This window comes from Culex quinquefasciatus, chromosome 3, assembly GCF_015732765.1.
Source record: "Culex quinquefasciatus strain JHB chromosome 3, VPISU_Cqui_1.0_pri_paternal, whole genome shotgun sequence".
Taxonomy (NCBI): Eukaryota; Metazoa; Arthropoda; class Insecta; order Diptera; family Culicidae; genus Culex; species Culex quinquefasciatus.
Genome location: NC_051863.1, coordinates 85,128,522 through 85,140,847, shown reverse-complemented (window position 1 = coordinate 85,140,847; position 12,326 = coordinate 85,128,522). Strand labels below are relative to the sequence as shown.

General features: G+C 35.0%; 1 long non-coding RNA gene across 1 annotated transcript; it reads left to right on the top strand.

Annotated features, from left to right (window-relative positions):
- Positions 1-3,854: 3,854 nt before the first annotated feature.
- Positions 3,855-12,248, top strand: LOC119769803. The gene is made up of 3 exons (XR_005278529.1): positions 3,855-4,180; positions 6,320-6,321; positions 12,232-12,248. It is a non-coding gene; the product is annotated as an uncharacterized LOC119769803 (long non-coding RNA).
- Positions 12,249-12,326: the final 78 nt, after the last annotated feature.

Sequence of the window (12,326 nt, the reverse complement as noted above, 5' to 3'; positions counted from 1 at the left end):
ATCGACTTTCCGCTTACAAAGCGAAACCCGTACCACTACACCACGGGAGCTCGGCCAACAAAGACCACAAAAGACACAAACCCGGAAAATTGATGTAAGTGCGACAATTGGCCAAAGGGATTCCAGGTCAGAATGCGTTTGACACAAGTATGATCTCGACTACCGTAAACATTTGGAAGGGACTATCCACAAACCACGTGGACACTTTTTTGGGAATCCCCCTCGTGTACAATTGTCCATACAAAAAAACTTTTGTAAGGGACAATCGCCATAGACCCCCCCCCAATGTTTCCACGTTTTATGGATGGTCCGTGGGATGGTCCCTAATTATAACTCGGGACCTCGGCAACCAAATTCAACCAAAGTTCACGACAAAGCACTTAATGGTCAATCAAACAAACCAAACAGTCCAGAATAGAGACCCTAAATAGGGAGACTGGTCTAAGCTTGCTAAATCGATCTGGCAACGTATGTTTTGAGCTTGGCAACACTGAAGGTGCAATCTCACCGGTCGTGACCTTTTATCCTTCGATTTGACAGCAGACTCTTTATCACGTAGATATCTTTTACCGGCTCCTGCTCTTCCTGCTTAGTGGGTTCATTCACATACAAGCCCTGAATGAGAAGAATATATTTAGATTATAGTAAAATCTTTTAAATAATTAAATTCTTACCTGTCTGAACTGGATCTTTTTTATCCAGGAATGCTCAGGGACCTGGTTGCTTCGGGTACGTTCAAGAAATAAATGTACTCCATGCCGATGAACTCGTCGCAACGCAGAACAAGAAAAGATAAAAATAAAATAAGTTATTAGAAAAGTGTAATTATTCATATATAAAACCCCTTTTAAAAGCAGGTAATAAAAAAATCTGAGGATTTAAAAATATAAGTCATCTATTACAATAATATATACATAAAAAAATTAAGATTATTAAAACTCAAGAAGTTAGGAACTGCAGAAGTATGGAACTAAAACAAATTAAATTTAAGAAGCGAAGAATTAAAAAAAAAATTGAAATGTTGATGTTTAGAAGTAATGTTTTTTTTTTTAAATGATTTGAGGTTTTTAGAAATTAAAATGAAGCAGTAAAGAATTTCAGAAGTTAAATATTCAAGAAGTTAAGAATTTCAGAAATCATGAATTCTAAAAAAAAATCGCAAAATTTCAAAAAACTTAATTTAGGTGTTAAACCATGGTAAGAATTGGAGAATTAGAAAAATTTTAAAATACAAAAATACAGAAGCTGAAAAAGTTTATTTTGATTATTTTTTATTTTAAAAATTCATGATGAATGAATGAAATGATGAAGTTTAGAGTTAAAGAATTGAAGAACTCAAAAATCAAAGAATTTAAAAATATAAGAATTATAAATTATAGATTTTTAAAATTTCAGGGTTCAGGAGTAAAGAAGCCAAGAATTTTAAAATTCTAGAATTTAAGAGCTTTTGAATCTAAACAAACATGAAATTCAGAATGCAATTTTTATTTATCTAGAGATTTTAGTATTTTAAATTAAGAAGTTTTGAATTTGAGAAGGTTGAGGTTAAAATTTTAGAATTCTCGCTAAGAATTTAATAAATTATGAATCCTAAAGAAAATACTTTTAAAATATTAAGATCTTAGAATTTATGTATTTAAAATTAAGGAGCTTAATAATTTTAAAAGTTTATTTTTAATTTAAAAATTATGCATTTTAAGCAAATGAGAAGTAAACAATTCAATGATTGTAGGATTTAATGATTTTTAGATTTAACAATTTAAAATGTTGAGAAATCTAGATTTTCAGAATGTTAAAAGCCGAAAATTTAAATTAGAATATATAAGAAACTATGAATTTCAAAATTCAGCTATTTAAGAAGATATAAATTGAAAAAAAACATTAAATAAAAAAAGTGTTCAACAATTTAATAAGCTAGAGAGTTTGAATTGAAGAATTCAAGAAATTTAGAACAATAGAATTTATAATTTAATAATTTCGAAATTAAGATTAAAAAAAAGGTAAACAAATTAGGAACCTTAATTTTTTTAAATATCAGAATTGAAAAAAATAGGAGTAAGGAAGCCAAGCATTTTACAATTTAAGTTTATAAGAGTTTAAATTTAAGAAATTATAAAGTTGAGAAGTTATGTTTTTTTATTTAGAACTAAGAATTTTTGGATTTAAATAGTTAAGAATTTAACATTTTAGAATAAAAAAAAAGTTCAGTGGTTAAGAATTTTAGAAATAATGAATTCGAAACTTTTAGATTTTTTTAAGGAATTCAAGAATTAAAAAAAAGAAATCAAGAATTTCATAAGCCTAATGTTTTCTTTTAATTTCAGTTTTTTTAGGAATTCAAGAATAAAAAAAAATAGATTTTTTTTTATTTCGGATTTTAAAAATTAATATCGAATTTAAGAAAATAAAAAGCAAGGGATTTAAAAATGTCAAGGTTTTAGAATTTTTGAATCTTAAAAATCTACAATTTAAGAAATTTAGAACTTAAGAAGTAATAAATTTAAAATTTAAAAAATTTCACAAATGAAATATTCATAAATTTTAGAAAATATAAATATAAAAATTGAAGAATTTTTGAAAATTTAGAACTCAAAAAGCTCAAAATTTTATGATATTTAAAATTTTAGGCTTTAAGAAGTTAAAAATTAGAAGGTTAAGAGAAAAAAAGGAAGAGAAGAATTTTAAATTTTACAAATTCTAGAATTTAATAACTTAAAAATGTAAGAAACTGAAAAATAACTAAATTTAGTAGTGGTGATTCCGGCCCCTGTCTTATTTACCCTGTCCACGCCGTCTCGATGCCTGCTGACCGATGGCGACGGCATCGGATTGTCAGCGCCGCTTTCGGCGATCTCGCATGACTTGTTGATCTACTGCGTCTCGTTCAGGTACATGTTAGAAGACGTCACTCGCCGATCCAGACCATGTACGGCACAACCAGCCGTCTTGGTTCACCGACGGTTCCGACTCAGCATGTACGAGTCAGTCCGGTTTCTGCTTCTTGACACTCTTTTGGAATGGTTCCCTCGCTGCTGCTGCCCTCCCTCGCTGCTCGACCTGATGGTCTTGACGTCGTTTGTACGGATCCACATGCCAAAGCTGCAGTTCCCGATTCTCAACGCCGGCAGAAAGAATGGCCACCTCAAAGGAACGGCACATGACCGATTCGGGGTTGTCGCTGACGTCAAACTAAATGGACAGGCTGGATTGTTTGTACAGGATTCGGTGGTTCTGACACTCGACCCGGTAGGATCAGTGAATCGTCCTTTAGTCCCGACGTGGCACAACCGATGTACTGGTCATCCTCGACGATTTTTTGCACCTCGGTCGGTTACATCAGCAGCATGCGATGCGTTTCTCCACGGGCTCAACCTAAAACGGAAACCGGAGTTAAAAATCAATGTTGCCAAATCCTCTACCATAACTTACCTTTCTGTTAACAGATTCCAATCGCCGTCGAGTCGAGCTGCGGCGGGAGTCAGCCAGCTCCAAGGCAACTCGCCTACACCACTTAGCATCCGGTCAAGATCACGAGCCGACTCGTCTAGGATGTTCATTCCAAGGAATATTGAATTGATGAGCGCTCCGTTTAAGTCCTCCGGTTCAAGGTACTCTGCCAGATCTGCCGCCCTGCATTCCTTGTTTGTGCACATGGCGTACCCTCGTCGGTCGAACCACGTGCGCTGATGGTTTCGTTCCGTCTGCCTTCGTCGAAGCAACCAGCCTCGTTGGCATCTCCTCTGGTGAGCTCGTGTACGGCGTTCCTCGATTTGTGGCGCTTTGGGGTGCCTTCAACTTGCTCTGGTCCAGTGGTGACACAGTCATCACTAAGACCAGCTGGTTCCAGCCGCTCGTGAAGCTCGTGAACGCACTGGAAGTCTTTATCAGTTCCGAGCAGTATTCGGACATTGGCGGGTTGGACAGGCAAATCCAGAAATTGATTGAGGCCGTCGTGCTGCCGACGACGCAAAAGGACAAGTTCAAGAACCTGAGAATTCATCCACCGAAGTCGACCTACCTGAAGCTGGCCGGCCAGTAGCTGGTGCAGATGTTCATCGGAGACGGTGCCAAGCTCGTCTGGGGCGCGTCCGCACTGACCAAGGAAAAGTCGCCGGTGGTTTAATTTCTTTTTATTTGTGAAATCAGTTTTTTTGTATTGTTAGATATGATGAAAAAAAAAGTTCAAGATGGTATGTCAGAGACATAACCGAAAGACATAGGACCAAACAATTTGAATGTGTTTTTGGATTGCTAGTGAAATCTGTAAGATTATTTTATTTTGTTTCATAGATTTGTCGGCAAAATTGTCATAAATGTTCTCCCAAGGTGAACCTTCCATGAGGGCACCGGCCACTCCAGGTTGTGGCCACTAAGGTCGAAATGTCAATTTTCATGTTCAGTATCAAAAACCATGAATTTTGATATCCATATTGCCACAACTCGTATGGTTCTGTTAAAGACCCTCCGGGCCCCGGGGAAACCTGCTTTCAGGGCCGTAGCCAGGATTTTTGTTCGGGGGGGGGGGCTTGGGTGCAAAAATTCAAGGAGTATAAAAATCAGCAAATCACTTGGTTTGTGGTATAATTATTGAGATGAATTGTAAAATTTTAATGTAATGTATGCAAAAAAGTTTTCGAAGATTTTCATATTAAGTTATCAATGTATTTATTGAAGAAACTCGTTCGTCATTTTTTTTCTTTATTTTAACAGCTAGTTTGTATTAAAGGAGTAGAGAAAGTGTTTTTTTAACATTTTCTTGAATTGTTTAATTGTAATCCAATTTCGTGATAAACGTCGCTAAATTTAAAATATACTTAACTTGAATCAAATTTTTGAAAGCATAAATTTTTTTAAAAGAAATATCGATTTATCTAACCATAAGTATTATGTTTTCTGTATTTTATACTGAGAGAAATTTTAAACCGTCTGGATTTACATTTTCAGCTGTGTGATAATTGTGATGGTTTATCTAACATTTTTCATTTTTCTAGCACAACATAAAACTCATAACTGGAATATTTGTTTTTCTTAAAATTTTATAAACAAACTTAAACAATGTTTTATTTTAATTGTTCTAAGCTATTGAAGCCATTTCATATTTTGCGAAGCTCCTGGTGCTCTCAAAAATAAATAATTTTAATGCAATACAAAAAATTATAATCGTTGAAATTTCAGCTTCTGAAGTGTCTCCATGACAAAAAAAATTACGTCGAATCTCAAGTTTACATCAACTGAGTTTACATGTGATTCATTTTTTCCGTGTCGAGTAAATTCACATTTTTTTTCTGTGTAGGCCTATAATAAATATATATTTGAAGAAAAAAAAATCAGTGCCTGTGTTTAATTTTAATGTGTTAAAAAATTTAGATAAAATGTATTAAATTAATTTTTAACGCCAAAATATTCACTGGAAGAGTTGTTAATAATGCTATGTAACCATTTTTAAATGCATATGTAACCGTTAAAATTTTCCTCGATTGCATCAAACATTAAAACGAATCATGTTTAACTTTAATATTCCGACTAAACGCCATTTTCAAATTCATTAATTGGTCCAGAATTTGAGCAAAAATAAAATTTTAAAACATGACAAAAAAATTTAATCAGATCTCAATTCTAAAGATAATTTTTTAATAAAATTTTAATCTATATACATGTTTAATAATTTAGGATTGTAACCATTTATTAAAATCGATGTTTGTTCAAGCAATATCTTGACTCTAGGAACAAAATCCGGCACATTTTATGGTTTAGAAATTTTATATTTACAAAACGTTGCTAAATTAAAAATAAAGAAAACTTTATGTAAGAATTCATAAATTGATTAGTTTTATCCTGTAAATCTAATCTTAGTCTGCACTTGAATTCAAACATACCAATATTCGAAGCATCAAAAATAAGATTATTAAAACATAATTTATTGAAATGATTGAAAATTATTTTTGAATATCTTTATTTAAAAATGATAAAAATGTTTTTTTATAATTTAAGGATATTTTTAGTTGTAATTATTTTATATTTTTTTATGTATTTGATTTTTTTCATTTTTGGAATTTCTTATTTTTTTGAAATTATCATGTGTAATTATTATCTTAAATTTTTGTTTTAAAAGTAAAGAATACTTTATGTAAGAATTCTTAAATCAATTACATTTTTCCTGTAAATCAAATCTTAGTCTGAATTTAGCTACAAGAACTATATTTTACTTTCAAACGAAAATTTTAAAAAATGTCCTGTAGTACGGAGACTCTTAAAACTCCATACAAAAAAAATCTCAAGGAACGGTCAAGAAAAGGTTTACGAAAAGACTTCTCTTAAGCGGTACGCAGCTGAAAAGGAACAGAAACAAAAAGCGTCGTTTGATATTTCTTCGGGAGCAATATGTGTTGATGAGATTTTGATTTGTTTATTTGGATGCGACTGAAAATAACGTTTGAAAATAATGTATTCGCTTAAATAATATTGAAGAATTGCCTCATGAAGCTGACTATCAAAACGCTGAATCTTAATATGCTGAAATAAGGGAAAAGCCATTACAAAAATCACTTAATTTTCTGGTAAATATAAATTAATTTAGGAATACTAGAATTCAAACATAAAAATATTTCAAGCATCCAAAAATTAAGAAAACATAATTTATTGGATTTTGAATAACTTAATTTTAAAATGATATTTTTTTTAGTTTAGGATTTCTTAAGTATCAATTATTTTATTAATTTTTCAGTTTTAGATTTTTTAATTTTTGGAATTTCAGATTTTTTGATATTATTCTGTTGAATTGTTATCTTAAATTTTTTATGTTTTTATTATTTTTATTTTTGATTTCTGGCATTTCTTTGTCTAATACCAAAAAAAATTAAATCAAAAATTATGAAAATTTAGAAATTTGAAAGTGTAAAATTTTTAAATCTTCAATTAGCCGTTGCGAATATTATTCTGAAGTTTATGTCACTAAACTCTGACCAAAGTTGAGAGGGTTACAAATCAAAACTACAAGCTATGGTTTTATTATTTTAAAAGTGTTCAAAACACACTTTAAATCAGTACAGTTGTTTTGCATCATTAGTTTTCAAAATATCTAGCTGATGGCGAAATCCTTTTTTCGTGAGAAAAAACTTTCCGCGGTTCCGCGACATGTTACAAAAATTCTAAATATTTTTAAACGAGCCAAAACATGTCGTATATGATTATCAAAGCAGGAAAAACATTTCAAATTTGTTTTCCGGACCGACCTGGTCGCTGGTCCTAAAAGACTTAATCGAAATAAGTTATTTCCATTAAAATTGTGAAGCTATTTTTTTAAATATTGTATTTGCTCTCTGTTTTTTGGTCCATTTTGAAAAGGTGGCAACATAAACTTTGGAAAATATTTACAATTGATATTCAGAAATAAGAAATTATAAAAAAAATAATAAAGAAATTTTAAAATTTTCAAAATGCAAATTCTAATCTGTAAAATCCAAAAAATAGAAATTAAATAGTTTAAAAATGAATTATTGATCAGAAATTATATAATTTGAAAGTGATGTTTAATTAATTTAATTTCAGAGTTTTTGAATCCAAGCTTAAATTTTTTTAACGTTTTGAATATTTTTATCATTTTATTTCTTCCTTTAAAAATCGCAAGCTCATGCAGAAAGTGAAAATTAGTTGATAATAAGTATTCACTTAGTTGATCTTCCGATTTTTGATATATTAAATAAAAATTGGAGATTGGCCACGGTGGAAACTAAAAAATGTGACCAAAAGAAAGCATTTAGGACGAGTGGTTTCGGAAAAAAGGTTTACGAAAAAGTAATAAAAAAATACACACAGATATTTCTCAAGCATGTTTCTCTAAGGTCTTAGATATGTAACTAACCATATTCTTAAAACCAAAACGATAAAATTAGAATTGTATTTCTGATAATAGTCAAAATTCACTCAAATGTTTCTCATATTAAATGCTTTCGTTTTTGAAAACAAAATCTAAATATTTTCGAGAAATTATGATAAATTTTGAAAAATGTAGAGAAAAAACATGTATTAACAGTTTAAAGGTTTTAATGCAAATAAAGGAGGGCTATTAATTTTACAATCCAAATTCGACTAGCCGAAGCCTCGATTATCCGAAGTTTCGATTATCCGAAGTTCGAAGGACTTCGGATAACCGAATCAGGAACAAATGAAATCGGCATGTTTTATTTGCTTGTTTTTAACATCAAATTCGGCATCTGTTTTTAATGGTCCAATACACCAAGTTTTTGCTTTTGGGTGTTTTTAATACCCTGACGGTTTCAAAAGCACCCAAAAAGCAAAAACTGGAAATTTGGTTTATTAGACCTTTAAAAAAAACACCAGAAATATTTCTTGACCTCCATTTTGACCGCCACATTGAATCCAAAAATTCTAAATTATTTTATGGTTCTTCAGGGGTCATACTTAAGTTCTACAATCAAAAATAAGACAACAAGATCTAAGGATTTTGCTGTCCCTATTCAGACTGTAGTCCCGATTCGCCCCAGATGATGGTAATTATTTCTATGTAGCCCCTTAGAGCAGTCCGCTCGGAAATTGCTATTTTCGAAGGTTAATAACTTTTAGCAAAAACCCAAAAAATAAGGTGTCTTCGGGAAAGTTTTTCCAAATTTAAAGAAGATATTAGTTCTGAAAATTGATAAGAACTGGATAGTTATTGCGCCTTCCATTGGTCAAAAACTGAAACAGTTGCTTTTCTCCATACAATTTGACGATTTTGCCCATACTTGGTGGTCAGTGGTCAGAAAAAGCTCAAATTTTGGAACTTAGGCTAATGATGCGTAAATCTTTGATTTCAGGGGATAGCCCAAGTAAGCCCAGATTTGGACCATCCTAACCAATGTAATGCTAAAACTACAAGATAAATGAGATGTTACTGAATGGAACAATGTTCAAATCTGCAGTTCAATTTTTAAATATCCAAATTTTGGATCCATAATCTACAAAAACTGAGCCCGGCAATGGACAGGCAAATTACTTAGTTTGATCAATCAATTCTTGATTCTCTATCTTACAAATTATTTCTGGGAAGAGAACACACAATCATTGATTTAAGATTTTTTTAAGGTAGTTCAATTTTAAAAAAATTGGAAAAAATTTCGGGGGGGGGGGGCTGCAGCCCGGAAGCCCCCCCCCTGGCTACGGGCCTGCCTGCTTTGAGATCACCGGTCACTCAAAGTTGTGGCCACTACTGTCGGAATGTCAATTTTCATGTACAGTATCAAAAACCATGAATTTTGATACCAATATTGCCACAACTAGTATGGTTCTGTAAATGTCCCCCCACGCTCCGAGGGAATCTTCTTTGAGGGCACCGGCCACTCCAGGTTGTGGCCACTACTGTCGAAATGGCCATTATTATGTTCAGTACCAAAACCATGAATTTTGATACCCATATTGCCACAACAATGGTTATGGTTCTGTAAATGTCCCCCCACGCCCCGAGGGAATCTTCTTTGAGGACACCGGCCACTCCAGGTTGTGGCCACTACTGTCGAAATGGCCATTATTATGTTCAGTATCAAAAACCACGAATTTTGATACCCATATTGCCACAACTCGTATGTTTCTGTAAATGTCCCCCCAGGCCCCGAGGGAACCTTCTTTGAGGGCACCGGCCACTCCAGGTTGTGGCCACTACTGTCGAAATGGCCATTATTATGTTCAGTATCAAAAACCATGAATTTTGATACCCATATTGCCACAACTTGTATGTTTCTGTAAATGTCCCCCCAGGCCCCGGGGGAACCTTCTTCGTGGGCACCGGCCACTCCAGCTTTTTTTCACCACTGTCGAATTGGCCATTTTTCCTGAGAACCGCCGCATCATAGCGACTTCCACGCCGTCCGCTTCGCTCGAATTTCCTCCTTCTGCTGCCGGTGGTTCTTCCTTCTGGTTGCTGGTTCTCTTCTTCTATTGGCCGCTGCTGCTGATGCTCCGCGCCCAAGGCTGTTTTTTTTCGTGACGGCTTTCGCGGCACGCTCCCTCCAACTGTTCGAGACTAATATTTCAACGTGGCGTATCTTAAAACAAGTTTTTCAAGAAAATGATTCCAGAATACTTATTTTGTCGTTTTAAACCGAAACACGACAAAAACTTTATTAATTTAAACTATTCGCCATTTTCAAATGTTTGGCTAGATGATAGCAAAGGCCGCCATCTTGGGCCCAGTGGGCCCACAAAAAGGGGTACGCTCAGTTTGTATGGGAGCTGTCAACATGCTCCCGGTCTGGTCAAAGCACGCGCTTGCTTGTTCAAGGCCAACTGCGATCGTTTGACATTTGAAAGCAAAAATTGTTAATATTCGTAAACTTTTTTTTTAAATAAAAATTTTGGGGGAAGTATTTAAATTAAATTAAACGCCAAGCGTCAAAAGCTTTAAAAAATGCACAAAAAGCAGTGCATGAATCATTTGAAACAATAACTCTTTCGTGAATTTTTCGTTGGCGCTGAAAAGCGCCATTTTGTTAAATTGCAGCAGAAGTTGATTCTTGTGGCCATCTTCTCGAGCGTCCATCCAAGTAGGCCTTTGTTTTTCTCCTTCGACATTGTTTTGGCAGCAATTTCACGCACACGCTGGCGTGTTTCTTCTTCTCGGAGCTCGCTCTTGATTTCCTTCAGTCGTTGTTTTTTCCGCTGCTGCTTCTGCTGCTGCTGCTACGGTGTTGTCGGTTCGAACGATGACGATGGAATGAAAATCGTTGGCAAAATGCTGCATTCACGACTTCTTATCCCCACCAGTGCATCAAAAAGCGAATGACGTAGGAATGGGATAACCGGCGCAAAGGGGCGGGGCATCCGTCACCATTCTAAGCCAATATAACCCCGCTCGGTCAACCCTGGGAAATCATTCTATCGTTGGACGCCGAGGAGTAAACAACAACCTGGACCTGGAAGCAGATGTCCTTGAGGCCCAGAAGCAGTTGGCCGAAAAGCAGCTAGCCCGGAGCTAGCAGCAAACCAAGCGGAGGCAGGCCAGCCAGAATAATTGAGAGCCACCGGAATATTCTGGCCACAAGACCCGGAGTGGCCAGATTCCTCAGGGGTGTTCCGATGGAAGGTCATATGTGACTGGACAACATGGGTATCAAACTTCTTGGATTTTGATACTGGTGATGAAAATGGCCAATTTGACAGTATTGGCTACAACCTGGAGTGGCCGGTGCCCTCAGGGAGGTTGTCCCGGGTGGACATTTGACGAACTAAACGATTTTGGGCAATATGGGTATCAAAATTCATGATTTTCAATACTGGTAATGCAAATGGCCATTTTGACAATATTGGCCACAACCTGGAGTGGCCGGTGCCCTCAGGGAGGTTCTCCCGGGAGGACATTTACCGAACCATACGATTTTGGGCAATATTGGTATCAAATTTCATGATTTTTGATATTGGTAATGAAAATGGCAATTTAGAAAAAGTTAACCAAAAGCTGCAGTGGCCGGTGCCCTAAAGGAAAGTTTTCCGGAAGACATCTATTGAACCAACGAGTTTTGGCAATATGGGTATCGCAACTCATGGTTTACAATACTGGCCATTTCGAAAAAAGTGGCAACAATCTGGAGAGGCCGCTACCTCACGATTGTTCCGATTGGGGGACAAACATCGAATTATAGAGATATCATGGTTTTTTAATACGGAGCTTAAAGAGAAATTAAACGAAAATAATGTTTTGATTTTATCTGACGCATAATTCAACAAAATTGCTTAATTTTAAAAGCTTTTCTGCTAAGTTCTTTGTCATACTGGTCATGTGTAACATAACCACCTGCACCTTTTTCCCAAAAAAACTGCTCAAACTGTATGGGGGCTGTCATTCCGAACACCGCTGGAACAACAGCGAACCTAGCGGAAAAAACGTCGTCGAATTCTTCAATAGCGGCACAGCCGGAGAACGGCACAAAAGGGGCGCGGTCTCGAATGCATACGTTCGCTCTGATTGGTCATCTGTCCGATTTGTACTGAAAAATTACTCATTTTGATTGCATGTTTTAAGTGCTTTAACTATGTTTAGTCAGACTATCTATGTAGTTAAACAATAGCTGAAGTCTTCCTCTTTCGATTAGTGGTCCAACCGTCTGGATTGATTCACAGGAAAAGATATAAGCGTTCAAAATGTCCCCTTTTTCAACGCTTAAAAGTGACGCTTTGGATCGAATTTCTGAACTGGCCCCCCAATATAGTAAGTAGAGACATAGTCCTATGTCAAAAAAGATATTGACCGCCCCTCCTCTCCCTTCTCCCCCCATGTGACAACTCGTTGGGTTGCGAACAGGTGCGCGTACTTTTTCAACTTGCTATTCGGCCCC